This window comes from Carassius gibelio, chromosome B17, assembly GCF_023724105.1.
Source record: "Carassius gibelio isolate Cgi1373 ecotype wild population from Czech Republic chromosome B17, carGib1.2-hapl.c, whole genome shotgun sequence".
Taxonomy (NCBI): Eukaryota; Metazoa; Chordata; class Actinopteri; order Cypriniformes; family Cyprinidae; genus Carassius; species Carassius gibelio.
The window spans coordinates 25,437,030-25,443,029 of NC_068412.1; positions in this window are offsets into that span (position 1 = coordinate 25,437,030).

Consider the following 6,000-nt stretch of genomic DNA (forward strand, 5'->3'; position numbering starts at 1 on the left):
GCTCACAAAATGGTGCCCTCCTTAAAGGAAATGATGTCGTATCTTTTAAGGGAGAGAAGACCAATCAGAGGACAACAGCAATGAGTCTGCAGGAACCAATCAACAGCAACCTGGGCAGACACACAAACCAACAAACCCAAACACACACACAAAACTATAGGGTCGTAACTGTGGTTACTCATACCTGGACACCCTGTCATTGATCAGATATACATATATATATATTTTAGAAAATAATAATGACAAAATAATTTTTAAGTGATCATAATGATTTCCTGATGATGTTGGTAGTTATTTTTGCTAATTATTTTTTCACCAATAATAATAATTTTTATTGACCATTTTTCAGTTTCTGTTTCAGTTTACTAGTTTCTGGACGACCTCAGTAACAGAGTAGGATATGTGGGGGATGAATTTCACTTAATGTGAAGTATTTTACATATGCAGAAAATATAAGTTCTGGTCAGTAGGATTTAATATTGCTTAAGATCCAAAAAGGCTGACGATCAGAAGATAAAGTGAGGTCGTGAGATCAACACAACCACACAAGCCATCATGTATTTCTCACAGTAACTGATATGTTCAGAGCATCTTTACATCCTTTCAAACACAACAGTTTTAAAAGATGACAATCAGAAGCAAAAGCTATTTATTGTAATTCTTATCATTATAGACCAGGAAAAAAAATAATGAGTGCTCCCTATCCTGCATTTCATGATCTCAAGACATGATATTACTTTATCAAAGATGATTGGCTAAAGCCTTTAAAGTAACTAAAATGAGCAAGAAGTGTTGTGTGGAGGGGTTTGTGTAGTATCAGTGTGCATTTGTGGGTTGGTTGTCAAATGGAGCTGTGTAGGTTGTCTGGTTGTTGTGGCAGGGGTGTGAATGATGTGTGTAGGCGCTGGTGAAGATAAACAATTCACACAGACTCATCATTCACTCACTATCATGTCATTCCAGACCTGTATGACTTACTTTTATTTTTTGTAACACAAAATATTTTAATAGGTTGAATTCAGTAAAGTGGAAGTACATTGTGACAAGGTTTGGAGCCACTGATCTATAATAGTATTATAATAGTAGAATAGTAGAATTTATATAAATTGGTGAAAATCATCCAAAATGGTGATACGGTTCAATAAAATCATAATTTTAGTTTTATTCATGTACAAAAAGTATTTTCATCACATCGTAATGTTACGGTTCAACCACTGATGGCAGATGGACTATTCTTTTCTGGACGATGACAGTGTAAATAACTTGGCGGTCAATGGGACAGTCACAAGCCTCCCGGTTTTTATCCAAAATATCTTAAATTGTGTTACGAAGATGAACAAAGCTTTTACACGTTTGGAACGACATGAGGTTGATTAACGACAACATTTTCATTTTGGGCTGGAGTAACCAATTAGGCCTGTTAAAATTATACTCCCCGACTAGCACACAGGATCACAATGTCACAGACTCATCATATTGATCATATATTCATATCTAGTTACGAAGGCCATGCACTTTTCAGGAGTGAGGGGGACAGAAATTACATTAGAAATTATAGAAGTCTCTTCTGCTCACCATACTGCATTTATTTGATCCATGGTACAGCAAAAGCAGTAATATTGTGAAATATTTTTACTATTTAAAATAACTGTTTTCTATTTGAATACATTTTAAAATTGTATTTATTCCTGTAATCAAATCTGAATTTTCAGCATCATTCAGAAATCATTCTAATATGTTGATTTGCTGATCAGTATTTAAAAAAAATGTATTCTTTGATGAATAGAAGGATCCAAAGATCAGCATTTATGTGAAATAAAAAGCTTTTGCAACATTACTGTATCATTCAAAAGCTTAGAATAAATTTATAGAAATTAATACTTTTGTTTAGTAAGGAATCTTTAAATTGATCAAAAGTGATGATGAAGACATTATTTTACAAGAGATTTCTATTTCAGATATGCTTCTGAACTTTCTATTCATCAAAGAAATCTGAAAAAAGTCTACTCAGCTCTTTTCAGCATTATTATTATTATTTTTTTTTTTAGCAGCAGCAAATCAGAATATCAGAATTATTTCTGAAGGATCGTGTGACTGGAATAATGATGCTAAAATTCAGCTTTGAAATCTCAATAAATATATTGTGTAATATTTTCAAATAGAAAACAGTTATTTAAAATAGACTAGTAAATATATTTAGAAATGTTACTGTTTTGCTTTACTTTGGATCAAATAAATGCAGGCTTTGTTAACAGAAGAGATTTTTGTAAAAACAATAACAAGCTTACTTTTCAAAAACTTTTGACTGGTAGTGGACACTATAGGCAACTTTAATTTTTCTCTAATTTCCAGCTTTTAATTGGCTTAGAAATCTATAACTGCTGGACAGTAACAAATAATAATGATTTGTTTATATACTACAAGCACTTTTTTATCACATACTAAGGCAAGAGAGTTTCTATACTGTAATAAATGCTATGTCAATTATCACAGCATATTTATCACCTGCTTGAGGTGACTTGAAAAAACAAAACGGAGGAAAAAGCAAAACAAAAATGCAGAAGGCATTTTTTTTATTATTGTGCATGTCTCAGGCTGTACCACCAAAGGAAAATAAATGGCTTAAGCCTTGAATTTTCTAAATAGGATTTATTAATAATGTAAAGTTTATTTGTAGTGCATTGACAGTTGTTTTATCCAATTAGTTTATTCATTAAATTAATAAAAAGACAAAAAGACCTTGAGATATGTTTGGTAATTGTACCTGAATGAATTTAAAATTAATTTGCTACATTTCAAATCAATATATTTGTTTTCCTTAACGCTAACTTTATTCTCATCTTAATTATAAATCATTTATTTCTGTATAAAATAATACTACCATTAAAAACACATTTGATTTTCTTTCAATGTAGAACGATTAACTGAAAAATAAACAGATCTGTGCTCTGTTTGAGGACAAGAAATGAAAACCAATGCAATATGATGAATGTCTAAAAGATGGCACCAACAGACTGTTTTCAAATGGGGTTGGATAAATATGTTTTGCTTTTAAACTGTGTGTGTGTGTGTGTGTGTGTGTGTGTGTGTGAGCTTGTTTATGTGGTTAACGAGGACACATCTATAAATCATACAGAATTAGTTATTTTGAAAATCCAAAAATGCACAAAGTTTCCTGTGAGGGTCAGGTTTAGGTGTAGGGTAGGGGTAGGGCAATAGAAAATACATTTTGTACGGAATAAAACCCATTACGCCTATGGAGAGTAATGGTTTTTATACTGTACAAACTGTATATTCTATTGCCATTAACCAACCCTACCCCTAAACCTAACCCTATAGGATACTTCATGCATTTTTGGATTTTGGGACATGGGTTATGTTTTCATAAGTCACCCTCTCCTTGTAATACCTGTGTCATACCCATGTCATTATACAGAGTTGTGTCCTGATACATCACAAAAACAAGAGCACACACACACACACACACACACACACACATACACATCCACATACACAACATATTCCAGCATTGCATAAGAAAACATGTATTGTTGCCTATTTGACTTACCTACATAGAGACGAGTCACACAAACCATAGCTTTGTGTTCCAAACATTATTCATGTCCGTTCACTGATTAGGAGTATTACCGCCACCTACTGTATACCTTGCGCACATGATCATCGTGCTCTGATGGGCACTCAACTGGGTAACCTTTTGTTACCATGTGAATATTTAACTTGAAATTTTTTACCTGAATTTGAGCAGTCGAATAAGACTGATGTTTCCTTTGAAAAATATTAACTTGAAATTTGAGATCTGAATTTGAGCAATCAAATTTGATCAACTTGAATGTATTTTATCTGAAATTCTGTAAGTAGATTTTTTTTTATCTGAATTTGTTAGCAATGAAAAAAAATTCATCAAATAAATTCAGATACATGGTTTCCAAAGTAAAATAATTTAAAAGGGGGTGAATTCAAAGCAAATCAATTCAGATAAATGTTTTTCAAAAGAAATTGGCTGTTAAATTTCAAATAGTTATGTCTCTTATTTTCTTACAAAGAAAGATTACAAAGAAATCTCAAAGTCCAGCTAAAAAAAGCTAAATATAAATACAAAAGGAAAGTGAAGTAGAAGTTACAGAAAAAACAGCATAAGGGAGGTGTGGCATGACATGAAACTATCACTGGATGCAGTTCATAATGAGGGAACTTAGTGAAGGGGATGAGATTTGAACCCACGTCTCCATTTGGAGACCAGAAACCTCATCAACTGAGAAGGACGAAACTTCATGAGTCTGGCGCCTAAATCCACTCAGTCATTCTGACAGGAGAGCAGCATTAGAAAAAGCGTTGTCACACAGCTGGATAAATTGGTGAGAAAGTGTGGTCGGGTGGTGGGTGTTGAGCTAGGCTTAACATCGGTAGCTGAGAAAAGGATTCTTAGCAAGTTATTGTCCATCTTGGACAATGTCCATCATCCGTTGAGTGTCTGTTTTTAATGTTGCTACTGGATTTTTCAATTTTCCTTTGGGATTAATAAAGTATCTATCTATCTATCTATTTAAAAAGGCCACAGCCACCAGGGAATACTGTTTCCATGAAAGGGTGTACATGGTCTGTAGCAACGCTTAGGTAGATGATATGTGTCAAAGTGGATGGATGGCAGGAACCAAGATTTCTCAGCAGAACATTGCCCAAAGCATCACAATGCCTCCACTGGCTTGCTATAGTACATCTGCTGGCCAGGACACACTAAGCCAACTTCAACTAACTAGTGGTGACGAAAGCAGATGGAGTTGCCGCCTTGCGTCAGCAGTGTCGGATCAAAAAGCTGCACTTGAACACACTTTCCCCATGCCAATTCAACATGCTTAATCGGGCAAACCCCAGCCAATATGAGTCCAACAAGAGGAACACACCAAACAAACCTAGCTCAACTGTTGGATCAGACCACATGGGCCCTCCTTCACTCTCCACGTGCATCAGTGAACCATGACCATGTCACCAGTTCACTTCTGTTCCTTCCTTTGACCACTTTTGATAGATACTAACCACTGCAGATCAGGAACACCCCACAAGAGTTGCAGTTTTAGAGTTGCTCCAATACAGTCATCTAGCCATCTCAATTTGGCCCTTGTCAAACTCATTCAAATCCTTACACTTACAAATCCTGTTTTTACCCCCTAACTTTGAGGACAAAATCTGCACTCGATGCCAAATCTATCCCACACACTAACAGGTGCCATGATAAAGAGACAATCAGTGTTATTCACTTCACCTGTCAGTAGTCATAATGTTATGCCTGATCTGTGTATATATGTATATGAGTGGGAACATTTGCCATCCTCAAGTTAGTTTTACCACCTTGGTCTATGGTTTCATATGTGGTAGACAACAATTAAATGAAGAAGAAAAGACCGGCATTAAATTATCTTCATTATCTTTTTGTATCCTTGTTATGTAAATGTAATTATTAAGAGCCTACTCATACATATCTTAAAAAATTTAACAACTAGTTGAGGTAAGGAAGGTTTGTTTAGTGTTATGGTTACTTTTTTAATGTACATGTTGACAACTTGTTGAGGTAAGAGAGTTGTTTAGTGTTACACTTCCTTTTTTTTTTTTTTTTTTTTTATGTACGTGCATGAGAACAGTTACCATTCTCAAGCTGGTTTGACCACTGTGGTTCATTGGAAATATTACAATATAGGAGGAAGTAAAGAATGGCATTTAACCGGTCTGTTACCTTCTCTGATTGTGTAATGTGCTTTGATATTTTTTTTTTGTTTTGTTTGTTTTTTTTGGCCACTCAGACTTAATTTAATACTATAGTTTGTAGAATTGTTGCAGTGAATGAGAAGATATTAACAGCAATTAAGTTATTAACAGAAACTATTTATACAGTCATGCATAAATTTACAAGTTTCCTAACAAAGATATGTTTTATTTATTTACAGATTTATTAAGACAAAAATGTTGAAAAGTTTCTTTCCAACT